The sequence below is a fragment of the Amblyomma mixtum genome, chromosome 3 (genome assembly GCF_055824585.1).
Source record: "Amblyomma mixtum isolate Tamu chromosome 3, ASM5582458v1, whole genome shotgun sequence".
Taxonomy (NCBI): domain Eukaryota; kingdom Metazoa; phylum Arthropoda; class Arachnida; order Ixodida; family Ixodidae; genus Amblyomma; species Amblyomma mixtum.
This window is the reverse complement of record NC_143014.1, coordinates 126820609-126839852: the sequence shown is the minus strand read 5'-3', so window position 1 is coordinate 126839852 and position 19244 is coordinate 126820609. Positions and strand designations below refer to the sequence as shown.

Genomic DNA, 19244 nt, shown 5'->3' with positions numbered 1-19244 from the left:
AAAAATTAGGTTTTGCTCCGCATAGAAATGTTAGACCATTCCGATGAATACATTCATAACCGTGCCTTAGAAAAGTCCACAGCTTCCTCGCAATTAAAAGCTATGTCTGAAATGCTGGACTTGCGAAGTGCAATTACCCTCACCGCTCTATCTTGAACACTGGAATGAAATAAGCATACCAAGTAGCCCATCCTCAAAGAAGCACGCCTGAGCGTTGCCCTTAGCGCACCAGAGGACATTCTCTGCTATGCCAGTGGCAACGTTTTATATGAACTTAGCCGTGCCTTTTGTAATAATAACAGGAGTTTTCGACAGTACTTTGTACACCTGCCACACGTAAAGAAGTAAACTTTTGATTATATAGATTTCTGGCTTTATGAGCTCAGAAGAACTTTTTGCACAAGCAATGTTCTGATAACAGGCAAATTGCCCCAACGGACCCGAAATTCTCATTTTTTCTGTGCGCCGAACCTGTCACAGCGCTCGATACCGACCGATTTAATTTCTAGCTTCATGGGCAATAACTGAAATGCGGAGCGAAGAAATTGTGTTGGGCTTTTGAAGGGAAAGAACAGGTGAAGGCGAAAAAGAAGAAAACTTTATTAACCGTTCGTCGCTCATGGAGTGCATAAATTGCCAGGTTATTTTAGGATGATCAATTTTCTAAATCGACATTTTCCCGGTCAAGTTGTCGGGTGACCTTCTTAAGGTGAATGACTGTTGCTTCTCCAGCATGTCCACGATAGTAAACATTAGAAATATTTGGCTCCATCCAATTCTTTTTTATGATTTATTCTCTAAGCATGCAATCTTTGTGGTTAGGCTATATAATGCGTAAACAGCGCTTTCGCAGTGAGCTATTCCGTCATCATGTGCTCCGTCTTTATTTCTGGGAATGGTTTTGCGTTGCTAGCGACAGTTAACAAAACTATTAACAAATTCAACAAAACAAGAAAAAACACTGAAAACCTTCTGACGGTCCAGCAGTAGCACAAGCAACAATCATCTCTTCTAAATCACGTTTTGTGCTTAACCTGCACGTAGAAAGCAATCAGCTTTTATATTGTCATTTGTCATGTCGCTACCGGGACCGCCATCTGCTTTGGCATCAGGAGCCGGCTTTTATGATTGCTCTGTTTATTTAGTGACAAAAAGTGATTATTGTGTTCAGATTCAACGACATTTTAACCGTTATATGGCCCTCTTTAGTCATACCTGGCCGTTGTGGTATGGGATTTTGTCAGTTGTTGAGTTTTTTTGATGAAAAAAAAGAGCCTACCTTTGTCAGGTACCAGCAAGTAGTAAGTAAGTGCCATTTCAGTTACAGCCAGTTACAGCCATTTTTCTTGCAGCCCATTGATGTCTTCATAGTGAAGTCTCTGTCTGAAGAACAGCCACGAATTTGCAGTCTGCTCTTCTATTCTTCAGGCATACAGTAAAACGATGACAGGGGTAGAGCACAAAGTTCGACGTTAACATGTAATGTTGCTAAACAATGAAGCGCATTCGTTTCCGAAAGAAATATTCGTGTCTTCTCGAAATCAGCTCTTTCGTAGTGTGGTTTCGTTGAATATGCTTTTCTGCCTGGGCATGCGGAAAGTGTACTCTGCTGCATCTGTCCATGAAAATTGAGAACTGCTCGGAGAAAAATGCAGCCCACACACGAGTAGGGATGTCGAAAGCGGGGCCTACAAGGGCAAGTTAAGCAGGAACGGAAGAACGGCGCTGTGTGCCACTCGGATGCAGTTTCCAGCATGTATACTGTAGCAGTTATGTGTCCCCATTTTCAACTTTGGAATGATTCAGAATAGAATAGGCCGGTACAAGGGCCAAAGGTTAGAATACAACTAAAAGGTGAAGTCTGGGAAGAGAAAAAAATTGCACACACAAAAAGATTCTGCGAGAATCATGTAAATGCAAGGTCTGTATCTAAATGACTGGCTGCTACCTAAAGATAACCGTAGGAGGGCGGGCTGTGCACCCAAGATACCACAGCCCAATTGCGAATGCACTGCTCACAAGTAAAAAATAGTGCTCGGTAAAAGGGGGACAATATTGTCAAAAAAGTTATAATTAAAGAAATTATTACACCGTACCCATTTCTACATGGAATTATATTTTCATTCTCTGCTACACAACCATGTGTGTACCACAAGATCAAACGCGAGCAAGAAGGGTATGGGAGAACCTCCGACATAGCAGACCAAATCTTCCTTCCCAATTTGTTTCTATCTTGTTACACAGTTGGCTCGCTCATATCGTTAACTACATAGCCATGTACTGAAAAAATCTGGCGGAATGGTCGGCCGTGCAAGAAAATACCGCCCTCTCAAAAAAGTGGTGGTCTGTGCCTTCTCTGTCTCTTCTCTTGATTTTTATTCTTTTCTGATGATCTCTTAAGTGCTTACCAATATCACCAAAAAACCCAAACCGCATTTCATAAAGTTTTCTCCTTGCGGTTGTCCCTTTTATGCTCACTATATTGCAACCTATCTTTTCAACGTGTATTATGAGCGAGAGTCGATCTTTTTCCTTTAATTTATGCGCCTGATACTAGCTTCCATCGAGGCCAACACCACCATTTAAGGTAAACTACCCTTTATTCAGAACAGCAGCCACAGTGGCTCACTGGTTTCATGATGCTCGACTGCAGACCCGAATGGCGCGGGCTGGATCCCGGCCGCGGCAGTGGCATTTTGATGGAGGCGAAATGATAGAGACCAGTCTACTGTGCATTGGCAGTCCATGTTAACCCCAGGTGGTCGAAATTATCCGGAGCCCTTCACTACGGCGTCCCTGATAGCTCGAGTAGTTCTGGGATGTTACAACCTATATATTGGAAGATACTAGAAGATATCAATAACGATTGCGCAGCTACCATAGTCCTTCATGAAGTTAGCAATAAAATTCCAGTAAGGAAAGGTGTCAGGCAGGAAGACATGATCTCGCCTATGCTATTCACCGCCTGTTTACAGGAGGTATTCCGGGGCCTGAAATGGGAACAGTTGGGGATAAGAGTTAATGGAGAATACCTATGTAAATTGCGTTTCGCTGATGATATTGCCTTGCTAAGTCACTCACGACAGGAACTGCAACGCATGATCAATGATTCAGACAGGCAGAGCAGAACGGTCGGGCTGAAACTTAACTTGCAGAAAAGCAAAGTAATTTTCAACAGTCTAGCCAGGGAATACAGTTCGCAATTGGTAGCGAGGTGCTAAAAGTAGTAAGAGAATATGTCTACTTAGGGCAGGTAGTGACCGCTGATCCGGATCATGAGAGGGAAATAGTTAGAAGAATAAGAATGGGATGGAGCGCATTTGGCAGGTTCTCTCAGATCATGAATGGCAGTTTGCCAATATCCTTCAAAAGAAAAGTCTACAACAGCTGTATCTTACCGGTACTCACCTATGGGGTAGAAACGTGGAGGCTAACAAAAAGGGTTCAACTTAAGCTAAGGATAGGTGTAACGTTAAGAGATCGGAAGCGGGTGGAGTGGCTGAGGGAACAAACGCGGGTTAGTGACATCCTAGTCGAAATCAAGAGGAAGAAATGGGCTTGGGCAGGGCTTGTAATGCGAATGCAAGATAACCGGTGGTCTTTAAGGGTAACGGAGTGGATTCCAAGAGAAGGCAAACGTAGCAGGGGGCGGCAGAAAGTTAGGTGGGCGGATGAGATTAAGAAGTTTGCGGGGATACGGTGGCCGCAACTGGCAAATGACAGGGTTAATTGGAGACACATGGGAGAGGCCATTGCTCTGCAGTGGGCGTAGTCAGGCTGATGATGATGGCACCCTATAAAACAAACTTATTCAGAAGACGCCATTTTTCGGCAAACAGGTCCGCGCGTGAAACTGTGGTCTGGATACAAAATGTCCAAAGTTCTAACTAAAATCAAAGTTCGAAGCCCGACTGAGTGAATGACTCTGCGGCATACCTAGTCGGCATCGTGGAACTGCACAATTGTACAAATAATAGGAAAAGACACCAGTATGTTTCTGTTGAAAACTTTATTGCTCATCTTTATGCTTTTGATTCACTCGCTGAAACATGGTTTGTCGCGTCGGTATCTTTTCGCTGTCCCTTGTCTTTTTTTTTGAGCCCTAGTACCCATGTTTCAGCCAGTGAACCAAAGCACCAACTAGCCCGTCTTTCTTCGTTGATTTATGCTTCCCTGGGCGACATATAGTAAGCGTTCATTGGTTCTTATCATTCAAAAAAAGTACTCTTACACAACCGCACTGTGGTTATACACTTTGTACTTTGCTTTGAATCACATGTTTCGATTGCAAACTTGATTTTCAGGAAAAGATCACTGTTTGGGTTTGCTTAATTTTTGCCGGCAGTCTCTCCCTGGAGTTCTTAACATGCACTCGCACCGACAGCACACGGACGTCTTGTGGATTTCGATGGAGGCGGAACGCACGAGACGTCCGTGTGCTGAGCGATGTCAGTGCATGTTTAAAGTCCCCCCCCCCCCCCCCCCCCCCGCACACTCTCCGAAAAGGCCTGCCTCCCTTTTGATCTCCGTTGTACATTGTTTCTGTGTAAATGAAGGCAGACAACGATTACCAAGCTTTCATTAGTCAAGCTAGGTCTACGAATAGTTGGGCGCGCACAATCTCTAGCCCTCAAGCTACCTCAGAGACTGCATTTTACATGCAAGTGCAGCCGCTAACAATGAACAAAGGCTAATTATTGCGGACAAAGGGTTGTGTAGTCGAAAACGAGTCAAGATCAGAAAGAAGCAAAAAGCTCGGGCAGGCAACATGGTGGCCACAATGGCCTACATCCTGTACTCAAAAATACAGTGCATATATGAATAGCACGCTACACACTCTGCTCTGGTACAGCTCTGGTTTAGTACAGCTCTGCTTTGGTACTAAACAACCACTGACCAGGATGAGGGCATGCATCCACGTATACACTCTTCGAGTGTAAGACGCACCCCAGAAAAAAAAAAGGATAGCCGCGAATTGTTTTCATGTGCACTATGTAAGCGCGGCGACTGGACCTCGTCCGATGAGCGCATGCCCTTTTCCACATATACGGTGCGCACAGCACAGAGAGTAAGGAGTCTAGTCCATGCTGAAGTGACTGGTTCCAGGCTACTTGTCAATTACTCGAGGCGGGCGTGCGTCATTATGGTGGGCAGTCTGTCTGGTCGTTGCACATCCACAGAATAATACAAAGGTCCTGGGCACGGCGTGTACAATCTGTTCAAAATCGTTTCCAGAATCATCTTCATGTAGTCGAAGTGCTGCAGTTCAGGCCACTGGTCAGTGGAGATCAGTGGCTCTGGCTGCACGTGGCCGATTTTCGTAGCACGAGTGTCTCAGTGGCGTCCACAGCGGGGGAAAATTAGTTTAAGGAGTATTTTATGGCAAGTTCTACAGTTATTCTCGTTCTAAATGTCTCAGCAATCGACATATCAGCGTTCCGTCACCGTCTACGCAGGAATCGTTTCGTATGAGTCTTGGTAGCGTCACAGAGACAAGTGTTCGCTGTGAACGACGACTTCTTTCCGAAAACCCAGGAGTAGTAGAGGAAGAGGGACCGTTTTTAAAGAGTGATTGAAGGGAAGGTTGTAGAACAGGAAAACATGATACCTCGAGAACAGACGTCATTCTTGCGAGGGCATTTTGACGGCTGGAAGATGACATCAGTATTTTAGTTAAAGCATACTCTTCTAGATATAACCACATGTGCAAGACTTGTTGATTTTTATAATGCTTAAAAACATCCCGCTTTTTGATGCACCGTAGTAAGTACCTGTTCTATCAGCCAGAGTGTCCCTGCCGCTCAAACTCAAATATGCTTGCTCAAGATGACAGGAATTTCCGCTAAAGCTAGTTAGTTTCTTTTTTGCAAATATGTTACAGAAGTAAGTATTGCTATTAACTATGAGTTGGGAAAACGAGACATAGTACCAGAATTCCGAACCAGGTTGTGATCTATCGGCAAATGCCTCCGGAGACCAACAGTTCACATGAAAACCAAAAATCGGCTCTTCTACGTTCAAGTAAAACTTTCAGGTAAAACTTTGTCTGTTGTCTATAAAACTCTGTATATGTCGTGTGTGTTTCTTTGTTGTCCCGTCTTCTTCGCGCAAGCACGTACCCGTTCCTTCTACGTGTACCCTTGACCTCGTTTCACAAGCGCATCACTGATTATGAGACTCAATTATGACTCATTTAAGCACATGGAAGCCCGGGGATCACTGCATGCGCCAATTAACAAGCTGCGGGATGATGCACATCCAAGTTTTTGGGCGCCGTCAACTTGTTCCTTGTTGGCATACCCAGTTCTCATTGTGTTAAGCCAACGTGATGCCGTGATATATACAGGGTGTCCCAGCTAACTTGGACCAAGATTTATAAAATAACTAAGCGTTCTTCAGAACTAAAATCGCGTGGACGTTGTTAAGGTTTATTTAAAGTTACAGTACCATTTTTTCGCTCCTCCTCCTATTTGAATAATTAGTCGAGATAAATGAATTATTTTTTTAAATATAGCTTGAAGCGTTCCGGCATCAATAGGAAAGTTGTGGAGCTCCAAAAATATCGTCCAACCCAGGCGCTTCCAACGCGATAGACTTAGCGTGGCCGTTTTTATTTGGGAAAAACGAAAGCCCGCGGAGTTTAAAAAATACCACGTGACAGCGCGCTCCGTGCGCCCGGATGCGCCGCGATTACAGCGCTCTCATCCGTGCTTTGTAAGAAACATCACCCGCTTCGGGCCTTTCGTGCTGCCCAAGACAGCGCTTCGCGAGGCGCTTGGTTCCAAGATAAGCGCCAGTGAGTACGGGCGGGAGTTTAAAGAAAGCGCGGCTCCTGTTTTTCAGCGTAATTCACACGACGTTATCAGGCTTGTTATATGCGTCTTTGCTTGTTGGGATCTAGTTCCCAAATTCAAACTCATGAGACTGTCATCGTTCCTCCGCATGCATTCTGCTAACGTGAGTGTGCAGTTATTGCCGCAGAAACGGGAGCCGCGCTTTCAGCTCCCGCCCGTACCCACTGGCGGTTATCTTGGAACCAAGCACATCGCGAAGCCCTGTCTGGAGCACGAATGGCCAGAAGCGGGTGATGTTTCTTACAAAGCACGGATGAGAGCGCCATAATCGCGGCGCATCCGGGCGCACGGAGCGCGCTGTCACGTGGTATTTTTTAAACTCCGCGGGCTTTCGTTTTTCCCGAATAAAAACGGCCACCCTAAGTCTATCTCGTTGGAAGTGCCTGGGTTGGACGATATTTGTGGAGCTCCACAACTTTCCTATTGATGCCGGAACGCTTCAAGCTATATTAAAAAGTTAATTTATTTATCTCGACTAATTATTCAAATAGGAGGATCGAAAAAATGCTACTGTAACTTTAGGTAAACGTCAACAACATCCACGTGATTTCAATTCTGAAGAATGCTTAGTTTTTTTATAAACCTTGGTCCAAGTTAGCTGGGACACCCTGTATATACAGGGTCTCTTCTGAAAGTAGTATGACTGGTTTTTTCCTGGGCGAACGGGCGGAAAAGAGGTGGTCTGCGCGTGCAGGATCGTTGAAGGGGGATATTGGGAATGCTGGGGAAAATCGGCAGTCGGCTCTCGGCCGTTGAAGAGAGGAGATCGCTTGTACTGTGAACCCCTGTCGAAACGTCTCGTCACGCAGAATCATCGAGCGTTTACTGCATCAGCGATACACGATCAAATTTTGAGTAAGTCTTGGTAAAATGGGCAAATAGACTCACAAAATGATTAAGGAGGCCTACGGTGACGCTTCCATGGGTAGATCAGATGTTTTTTGAGTGGCACAAGCTGTTCCGAGAAGGTAAGGAAAGAGTGGAAGAAGACGACCGCTCCAGACGCCCTTCGACCAGCAAGACCAACGAAAATGTGTAGCGAGTGAAACATTTACTTAACAGTGATCGTAGAATGAGTATCAGAATGATTGCTGATGACTTGAGCAATCCTCAAACCCAAGTTTTTGAGATCGTGACAGAAAACTTATCCATGAGGGAAGCGTGCGCGAAGTTGGTGCCGGGAGTGTTGTCAGAGGAGGAAAAAGCCGACCGGGGGAATTTCTTAATCATGTGAATGAGGACCCCGATTTTTTGGCCAGCACAAGGCGGCAACGCTGCCTCAGCCCTCCTACAGTCTCGACTTGGCCCCGGCAGACTTTTTTCTATTCCCGAGAATAAAATCGACGCTCAAGGGGAAACATTACGGATCGGTAGAGGTGGTTCAACAGGCCGTGACGAGGGAGTTAAACAGCACTCCGGTCAATGCGTTCCTGGAGGCGTACGAAAACTGTGAAACTCATTGGCAGCAGCGTGTGGGTGCGGAAGGGTGCTACCTTGAAAAATTGTAATCGTCTGTACTATTCTCTTGAATAAATTTTGTTTAAAAAAATGAGTCCTACTACTTTCAGAACAGACCATGTATATGTATATATACAGGCTGTTTCACCTAAGACTTTCTGCAATTTTTAAAAATAAGCTATTTGAATTAGATGCGTGCTTTTTCTGGCATAGCATTGTCAGTGGTGTAGCACATCATAATGCAGCTAAGACGTGCTAACTAGCAGGCTCGTTAACCAATATTTAATAGTTAACTTTTAAACTATTACCGTTGGGCTCCTTAATTAGTGAGAGGCATGCAGCCTACCGTAAGCAATGTCCATATCCGTTTTTAGAATTTCGGGAACGCGATTATCCTCGGCGCTGTGGCCCAACAAATTTCGCCTACATCGCGCCAAAATACATGCGGTTTGAGAAGCTTGTAGGCAAAGCAACCTCTCCAGTGAACCTAACTCGTCGAAATAGCCAAAATTTGTTGGGCCACAGCGCCGAGGATAATCGCGTTCTCGAAATTCTAAAAACGGATATGGACATTACTTACGGTGGGCTACATGCCTCTCAATAATTAAGGAGCCCAACGGTAATAGTTTAAAATTTAACTATTAAATATTGGTTAAAAAGCCTGCTAGTTAGCACGTCTTAGCAGCATTATGATGTACTACACCACTGACAATGCTATGCCAGAAAAAGCGCGCATCTAATTCAAATAGCTTATTCTTAAAAATTGCAGAAAGTCTTAGGTGAAACACCCTGTATATTGCCGCGTCTGCAACAATAGCCGCTCGGCGGCTGTTCGGCACGCAGCTCGTGCGCCCCGCTGTTCGCTGCTGAAGAAGACGAAACTGGACGTTCCCTCCTGGCCGTCGCGGTGTGCGTTCGCATCTTCTCGGTGTTGGCGTTCCTCTGCCGTCTAGACGCGGCGCTACCTGTACCAACTGCTACGTGACACTGGTGGAGGTGCTGGGTGTGGGACGTCGAGCCCGCAAAGAGGCGACCGCCATTGAGCGGGCCTTGCATCAGCGCTGCCGCCGAAATGTCTCCTTGTGCGGTGAGCCAAGCGCCAGTGCGGATTCCTTGAGCGTGTCCAGCGACAATTCGTCGCTGCGTGAGCTCATACGCGCGGTGGTCCGTGAAGAGTTGCAGAAATTGACCCTTGCCTCACCTGATCCGACGGCTGCGGCTCTTACCGAGGTTGTGCGCGGCGAGATTCGGCAAGCATTTTCACCGCCTCCCCCAGTCATGCCGGAGCCACGCCCCATGAGCTACGCCGCGGCTCTCCGCTCCGAGTTGCCACCTGTGCAACGCTTGCCGTACCACCCGCCGCCGCCAACCGCTCCGCCACCGTCATTCTACCAGCGGCCTGAGCGAGGACCTGCCATGCGTCCACCAGCCCGGAAGGCGGCTGTTTGGCGCACTTCTGACCAGCAGCCACTCTGTTACCATTGCGGGGAAGCCGGCCACCTGTATCGCCGTTGCCCCTACCGTGAAATAGGCCTCCGGGGTTTCCCACGTGACGCTCCCTGTCCCCGTTTCGGTGACCGACCCCACGAAATAGAGGAGTACCTTTCTGCCCATGACACTACCTAAACCCGCCGACCCCGATCTCCGTCTCCCGCACGCATCACGTTGCCCAGCCGCCAGGCTTTCTCAGATGGACGGCGGGGCCGGTCTCCAAGCCCGCGCCGGGGAAACTGAAAGCGGCAACCTCAGGGGGGAAGGTTGCTGACAGCGGATATAACGAAGACCCCAGAACGCCGCCGGAGCGCGATGCCGAGATCCTGATGCCGCCGCAGCCCGATTCTGTGACGCCGAGTTTCCCTGACACCGATGCAGTTAGCGCCGACCTCCGCATTCACGTTGACGGGCACCCAGTGACTCCTTTAGTTGATACAGGCGCGGACTTTTCGATAATAAGCAAGCAGCTCGCGGATCGCCTCAGCAAGTTAAAGACAGAATGGGATGGACCTCAAATTCGTACTGCTGGCGGTCACCTCATGACGCCTGTCGGAAGATGCACTGCTCGAGTCACCATTGCCAATTCTGCTTTTGTTGGCACTTTTGTTGTTCTGCCGCACTGCTGCAAAGACCTGATCCTCGGAATGGACTTCTTGCGCGAGCACGGTGCCATCATAAACCTTCCTGGTCGCCTGGTAACATTTTCGACCCCTGGAACGATTTCAGCCGACACCGAACCACGCAGAGCGGCCCTGCGCATAATCGACGCCGATGTGACCGTGCCTCCGCGATCATGTGCCCTCGTTACCGTCATTTGTGACGACCGGTGCAGTGCTGACGGCGAAGCAGAACAGAACACTGCGCTTGTGCTCTCTCATGGGGTCTGCATCGCGAGGGGTATCGTCACGCTACGGAACGGCCTGGCAGATGTCCTTCTAACGAATTTCGGGACCGAACGGCAACACATCGCCAAGGGCACTGCGGTCGCATACTTCGAGGGTATCGCCGAAACTCACGACTGCCTTGCCCTCCAGAGGGAAACGTCCACTTGTTGCACACCTCAGTTGATCCTCGACGTGAACCCAGGCTTACCCCCAACCGATAGGGAAAGTCTAGTCGGCCTTCTGCATCAGTTCCAAGACTGTTTTTCGTCTACGTTGTCAGTCAAACAGACGCGTCTCGCTAAGCACCACATCATTACAGACTACAGTACCGGACCAATTCGACAAAACCCATACCGTGTCTCATTGCGGGAGCGTGAAGTCATAGCTGAACAAGTCCAAGAGATGCTGCGGGATGGTGTTATTCAGCCATCGGGGAGCCCGTGGGCTTCGCCTGTGGTTTTGGTTAAGAAGAAGGATGGTAGTCTGCGATTTTGCGTTGACTACCGGAAGCTTAACCAGGCTACCAAGAAAGACGTCTACCCTTTGCCACGCATTGACGACTCTCTTGACCGGCTGCGGCACGCGCGCTACTTTTCTTCGCTGGACTTAAAAAGTGGTAACTGGCAGATTGAAGTTGACGAGCGGGATCGCGAGAAGACAGCCTTCGTGACACCGGATGACCTTTATGAGTTCAAAGTCCTTCCTTTCGGTTTGTGTTCGGCTCCGGCAACATTTCAGAGAATGATGGACGCTGTTTTGTCGGGCCTGAAATGGCAGACGTGCTTGGTATACCTGGACGACGTTGTTGTATTTTCGCCAAAGTTCGAAGAACACCCCCAGCGCCTCTTGACCGTGCTACAGGCTATAAGATCTGCCGGCCTGACGTTGAAGCCCGAGAAATGCCACTTTGGTTATGAGGAGCTCCTTTTCCTGGGCCATGTCGTCAGCCATCGTGGAGTCCGGCCGGATCCTGCTAAAACGGCTGCCGTCGCCAACTTTCCCACTCCTTCGGACAAGAAAACGGTCCGGCGTTTTTTGGGCCTTTGCCCGTATTACCAGCGGTTCATTGCCAACTTTTCCCGACTTGCTGCACCGTTGACGCATCTTACAAGAGAGGACGTCCCATTCGCGTGGACAGAACAGCAACAGCAGGCATTTGATGAATTACGGCGACGCTTGCAAACCACGCCTGTCCTCGGTCATTTCGATTCTCGTGCGGAGACTCTGGTCCACACAGATGCCAGCAACGTGGGCCTCGGTGCTGTACTCGTCCAGTGGCAGGACGGCGCTGAGCGCGTGATAGCATACGCCAGCCGCACTCTGTCTCGTGATGAATCTAATTATTCCACGACCGAAAAAGAATGCCTTGCCGTGGTATGGGCTGTGACGAAATTTTAGACCCTACCTGTACGGCCGACGTTTTCAAGTCGTAACCGACCACCACTCTCTCTGCTGGTTGACGAACTTACGGGATCCCTCTGGCCGCCTTGCGCGTTGGAGCTTACGTCTTCAGGAGTTCGACATGTCCATCGTGTATAAATCAGGGCGCCAGCACAACGGTGCCGACTGCTTGTCCAGATATCCAGTCGAAGCTGCGCGCGACGACGAAGAACCGGACTTCCCTCTCATCGCAGCCGTAGACGCAGCGACTATTTCCAGTCAGCAACGTGAGGACCCGGCGTTGAAACCTCTCATCGACTTTTTGGAAGCACGTACCACGGAGGTTCCTCCGCCCTTCGCAAGAACCCAGTCCTCCTTTTGTCTGCGCAACAACGTGCTGTACAAAGCCAACTTTCTCCGACCGGAAGCGACTACCTCCTCGTCGTCCCAGCGAAACTCCGTGAAGAAATCTTGCAGGCGTGTCATGGCGAGCCCACCGCCGGTCACCTCGGCTACGCCCGCACTCTGGCTTGGATCAAAAAGAGCTATTACTTGCCTAAGCTTGCGGCGACTGTACGACGCTACGTGCGCACATGCCGTAATTGTCAACGACGAAAAATACCACCTCTCAAGCCAGCTGGACTTTTACATCCCGTTCAAGTGCCAAGACTTCCGTTTGAGCAAGTTGGCATGGACCTTCTCGGCCCTTTTCCAACTTCATCTTCGGGAAACCGGTGGATTATAGTCCCCACTGATTACCTTACACGCTACGCTGAAACCAAGGCCCTCCAGCGCGGCACAGCAGCCGAGGCTGCGAAATTTTTTGTGGAATGCATCGTCCTCCGGCATGGCGCTCCAGCACTAATTATCACAGATAGAGGCACCGCTTTCACTGCCAAACTCTTGGAATCCCTCATGCGGCTAAGTGTCACTACTCACAGGAAAACAACCGCCTACCATCCCCAGACGAATGGCCTGACCGAGCTCCTCAACAAAACTCTCGTCGTCATGCTGTCCATGTATGTTGACGTTGAGCATCGATCTTGGGACGATATCCTGCCATATATTACTTTCGCGTATAACACAGCTCAACAGGAAACCACGCGGAGCACGCCCTTCTATCTATTGTACGGCCGCGAAGTGTCGACAATGTTGGAATCAATGCTGCCCCATGATGGCCGCGACCCCGACGTTGGAGCCGAGGAGTTCACGCTTCGCGCAGAAGAAGCTCGACAACTTGCAAGAGTGCGCATCCTGAACCAACAAGACCGTGACGCCCGACGTTACAACCGCCGCCACAGACTGATGACGTTCGCCCTGGACGACAAAGTGTGGGTATGGACACCCATTCGACGCCGTGGTCTTTCCGAAAAACTGCTCAAGCAGTCTTTCGGCCCCTACCGAGTTCTCCGTCGGCTAAGCGACGTAACCTATGAAGTTCTTCCGGATGGGGCTTCCCGGACTACTCGCCGTCAGCAGAGACCAGAGATTGTTCATGTGGTGCGGATGAAGCCCTATTTTTCGCGAGACATTTAGTAACTAAGTGCTGCGCGTTATTCTGTTGTTTTTTTTCTTTCTCCCTATTTTCTTTTTAAAGCATCGGACCGATGCTCTTTCCGAGAGGGAGGGTAATGCCGCGTCTGCAAGAATAGCCGCTCGGCGGCTGTTCGGCACGCAGCTCGTGCGCCCCGCTGTTCGCTGCTGAAGAAGACGAAACTGGACGTTCCATCCTGGCCGTCGCAGTGTGCGTTCGCATCTTCTCGGTGTTGGCGTTCCTCTGCCGTCTAGACGCGGCGCTACCTGTACCAACTGCTACGTGCCAATATATGTATATATATACGAGGTCTGTTAGAAAAGTATCCGACCTTAGGCCGTTGAAAAAAAACTTGCATAACTGGAGCGTTGCAAACCTAGTCATCTTTAAAGTAGTCTACTTGGGACTCCACACACTTCTCCCAGCGGTGCTGCCATTGTGGGAAGTATTCCGAAAAGGCCCTTTTCGGAATGGAGTTTAGCTCAGCTGTCGTTGCAGCCATAATGTTCTTCCTTGTCTGAAATCGCGCTCCTTTCAATGGCATTTTGATTTTGGGAACCAGCCAGAAATCGCAGGGGCCATATCAGGACAGTATTGAGTCTGTTGAACTACAGGAGTCTGGTTTTTCACCAAAAAATCTGATTCGAGTGCGAGGAATGTGCAGGAGCATTGGCGCGATGGGTGCGCCAATTTCCTGTTGACCTCAGCTCCGGGTTCTTGCGCCGCACAGCATCACGTAGGCAACGGAGGACATCCCTGTAGTACTCTTTGGTCATTGTTTGACCCTGTAGAGTGCGTACTCGTGGTCTGCCACACAGATGGTGTCAAAGAAAGCAGTCAGCATCACTTTCACATTGCTGCGCAATTGGCGGGCCTTCTTAAGTCTTGGTGACGTGGAATGCTTCCACTCTGACGACTGGGATCTGGTTTCCGGGTCGTACCTGTACACGCAAGACTCGTCACTAGTGTTTATGATGTTGATGAAGTCGGGGTCACTGTTTGCGGAATCCAGCATGTCCTGTGAGACTTCAACACGAAGCTGCTTTTGCTCCACCGTGAGCAGCTTCGGCACGAATTTCGTCGCAACTCTCGCCATGGCCAAATCTTCGGTGATAATGGAATGTGCGGAGAAATTGCTCATGTCCACCTCTTCCTCAATTTCTCGGATAGGCACGCGACAGTCCCGCATCACCATAGCGTTCAGTTCGGCAATGACCTGGTCATTTTGGCATGTTGATGGCCGATTGGAGCGTGGCTCGTTCTCCACCGATGTGCGGCCATCTTTAAAACAATTGTAACACTGCTTAAACTGTGTGCTGCTGATAGCATCTTCACCGAAAGCCGTCTGAATATTTCGAATGGTTTCCACTCGGCTGTCGCCAAGTTTATGGCAAAATTTGTTGCAGTAGCGCTGCTCCTTTCACTCCGCCATTTTCCTTGCAATAAAAAACCGACGAGAGCACTGCACACTGCCTTAGAGCACTGCACGGGCCTCAATCTGAGGCCCGAGCCCGGCCCGGGCCCGAGACCTGGAGCCCGAGCCCGGCCCAGGCCCGCGGCTTCAAGCCCGGGCCCGGCCCGGGCCCGCTAAATTATCGCTCTAGCGAGCCCGGCCCGGCCCGTGAATCCCGGAGTGAAGCCCAGCCCGGGCCCGGCCCACTTCACAGTAAGCTTGAGGTATATTGCTCACTCTGAGCAAGTAGACTGCTACTACACCGATAAGGAACTGGCCAACAAAGGTTCTGAAACGGCAGTTTTGCTTCCAGAAAATTGCTTCTTTTTAACCGAGAAGGAAGTGGTGAAGAGTAGTGCTCGCCAGGCTCGTCTTTTGGAGAGTGATCTCGTGTAGGTGGGCAAAGATTAATTCGGAAGTTCCGAGAGCTAAATATATAGGGCTGCATACACGCGTAGTAGTCTACTTTGCGTTCCCCGTGATTTTAATTATTGATATTCTGCCGCCGGCGAAGTATAAATATTAAAGCTGCCTTGCAAGCAGTAGGATGACATTTTTTTAGTGAACGCGATCTTACACGTTGAGCTCATAGCCGAACTGATCGCCTTTCAGCAGAAACGAAAAGCTAAAAGGCTTGAGTATTTCACGGTATGTGCTTGAGGACTACAAGCGTCCTAAACTAATATGTTCTTAACGAATGCATTTCTAATAGTAATTAAGGCCGTTTGCATTTTACTTTTACACACCGCGGCGTGGAAATAAATAAGTCAGTGAATAAAGCTTAGTTTTTCTCTCAGCGCGTACTATAACTCGTAGCTCATCCGTGTCGCTGCTTCAAAGCGGCAGTCGTGTACTTCACTCTACAATAGTGAACGAAAAGTCGGACACCAGCCGTTTCTGTACGGACCCAAGCCCGGCTCGGGCCCGCAGCTTTAAGCCCGAGCCCGGCCCGGGCCCGCAACTTCAGGCCCGGGCCCGGCCCAGGCCCGGCATAATAAATCATGTCCCGGCCCGGCCCGGCCCGGCCCGCGGGCTGGGCCGGGCCCGGGCTTTTGGGCTGGCCCGAGCCCGTGCAGTGCACTACACTGCCTCACTCAAACGGTGCTTCCCAGCGACTGACGCTATCGGCAGGCGGGAAAACATTCATGCATGCGCATAAAGGTCAAGGTCGCCTGATGCAAGCGCGCTTGTCTCTTATCCATCAGGTGTTCGCAAAAAAAAATAAAGTCGGATACTTTTCTAACAGACCTCGTATATATATATATATATATATGTATATATATATATATATATATATATATATATATATATATATATATATATATATATATATATATATATATATATATATATTCCTATGCCCGTCCCTCATAGCCTGAGCCGTTTTGGGACGTTAAACCCCCATAAACTAAACGAATATATTCCTATGCAGATTAAATATCAAATACTAGACGCATAGCAGGATAAAGATAGATTGGGCGAGAACAATTGAGCTGGTCTCGTAAACTGCACTGGCTATGAAGCATTTCCCAGCAAGGTGGTCTTATCATCGGTCCTTCTTGTCTTGTCATCGCACGGTGAAAGTAAACCTTCTGTCGCTGCAAATGTCAAGACATTATTTACCCAAGCGCAGTGCCGCTTGCATCTTGTATAATGCGAAAGAAATGTAATGGCCTTCCCTAAGCAGCTATACGAGGTCTGTTAGAAAAGTATCCGACTTTTTTTTTTTTTGCGAACACCTGATGGATATGAGACAAGCGCGCTTGCATCAGGTGACCTTGAACCTTCATGCGCATGCATGAATTTTTTCCCGCCTGCCGATAGCGTCAGTCGCTGGGAAGCAGCGTTTGAGTGAGGCAGTGTGCAGTGCTCTCGTCGGTTTTTTATTGCAAGGAAAATGGCGGAGTGAAAGGAGCAGCGCTACTGCAACAAATTTTGCCATAAACTTGGCGACAGCCGAGTGGAAACCATTCGAAATATTCAGACGGCTTTCGGTGAAGATGCTATGAGCAGCACACAGTTTAAGCAGTGTTACAATTGTTTTAAAGATGGCCGCACATCGGTGGAGAACGAGCCACGCTCCAATCGGCCATCAACATGCCAAAATGACCAGGCCATTGCCGAACTGAACGCTATGGTGATGCGGGACTGTCGCGTGACTATCCGAGAAATTGAGGAAGAGGTGGACATGAGCAATTTCTCCGCACATTCCATTATCACCGAAGATTTGGCCATGGCGAGAGTTGCGGCGAAATTCGTGCCGAAGCTGCTCACGGTGGAGCAAAAGCAGCTTCGTGTTGAAGTCTCACAGGACATGCTGGATTCCGCAAACAGTGACCCCGACTTCATCAACATCATAAACACTAGTGACGAGTCTTGCGTGTACAGGTACGACCCGGAAACCAGATCCCAGTCGTCAGAGTGGAAGCATTCCACGTCACCAAGACTTAAGAAGGCCCGCCAATTGCGCAGCAATGTGAAAGTGATGCTGACTGCTTTCTTTGACACCCTCTGTGTGGCAGACCACGAGTACGCACTCTACAGGGTCAAACAATGACCAAAGAGTACTACAGGGATGTCCTCCGTTGCCTACGTGATGCTGTGCGGCGCAAGAACCCGGAGCTGAGGTGATTTTTTGGTGAAAAACCAGACTCATGTAGTTCAACAGACTCCATACTGTCCTGATATGGCCCCTGTGATTTCTGGCTGGTTCCCAAAATCAAAAGGCCATTGAAAGGAGCGCGATTTCAGACAAGGAAGAACATTATGGCTGCAACGACAGCTGAGCGAAACTCCATTCCGAAAAGGGCCTTTTCGGAATACTTCCCACAATGGCAGCACCGCTGGGAGAAGTGTGTGGAGTCCCAAGTAGACTACTTTAAAGATGACTAGGTTTGCAACGCTCCAGTTATGCAAGTTTTTTTTCAACGACCAAAGGTCGGATACTTTTCTAACAGACCTCGTATAACCAACAGTCGCGCTATTGAGCTGTCACCCTCACGGCCACATTATTGAGGAGAGTGCGCGCTCTCTAGGAAGATAATTATTCTTGGACTATTGTCTTTAAATATTCCTGCAGCTAATGCACAATCTCTTTGCGAAGCACGTTGTAAAAAAAAATTACGGAGAGCACTTAAGACAGTGTGTACGCTGGGCGTCCATGCCGGCATCGGCTTTCATTTAGCTGTCGCACTATTCAATTCCCTCCAACGTCGCAGAAGTGCAATATCGCCAAACGTCCTGACCTCATTTCTAGAGTCACAAAACTCCCTTGGTCAAATCTCGCGACCGACGATGCGCGCCGAGCGCGAGCGTCGATCAACCCACAAGGTGTGTTGCACACCTAACACTATTTCTGAAAACAGCCTTTCAACGTCAGCACAGGCAACAACATTATTATTAAAAATAAAGAGAATCCACTCAGGGCGCCTTGACATCAAGAGTTATTACCTTCGCTGAGCGTAAAGAACAGCAGAGAACAGCAGAGACAAAATAGGCATATTGGCCCAGAGCGCAATGGCGTGCGCTGTTAACAACACCGCTTACATATGGGGATGAAATGTTTGTCCCTGCGCATATAATCTGTTCTACCCATCAATCACCGCTAACAGTGCTCCAGGGGACAAAACAGAGTTGTGTAGACTTGAATGAACGGCTTAATATGCTGTAGTTCACTCTTGACGATTAAGGCACTCTTTCAGAGCCGCTCACGTGCGCGTCATGAGGGATAGTGCACACAGTTGCCTCCTCAACTCTGCACATTTTCTTCTTATGCAATTATAGGTCAATAGCGCTTTCCAAACGCGTTTTTTTTTTCGGATATGAACAGAACCGAAACTTGACTGCTTTGCCCATAAACATCGCATCTCCCACCATGAGTAGTATGGCATGACAAAAGCCCCTTTTAGAGCGAAAGCACTGCTTGACTAGCAATCCTGAAAAGGCGATGTCTGTCTCAGGCCTCTCCGATACCTGAAGAAATAGAATAAATATTGCCGCGACTGGTGTCGAATCCACGGCGGCGCGAACAGATCAGTTTCGCTGGCCACTCCACGAAAGCACTATGCTATCGCCGCAGCCCACCTCACCTCGTGTTAAATTACCACAACATCGCGCTGTGCATTGCACGTAGCCATCTTAATCTATTTCCATCTGCGGCGCGAACAGATCAGATCAGCTTAACCTCG

At 48.7% G+C, this 19244-nt stretch overlaps 1 pseudogene; it reads left to right on the top strand.

The window, feature by feature from the left end:
* Positions 1 to 19244, top strand: part of LOC149351767 (uncharacterized) — a 47289-nt pseudogene that overhangs the window by 9446 nt on the left and 18599 nt on the right.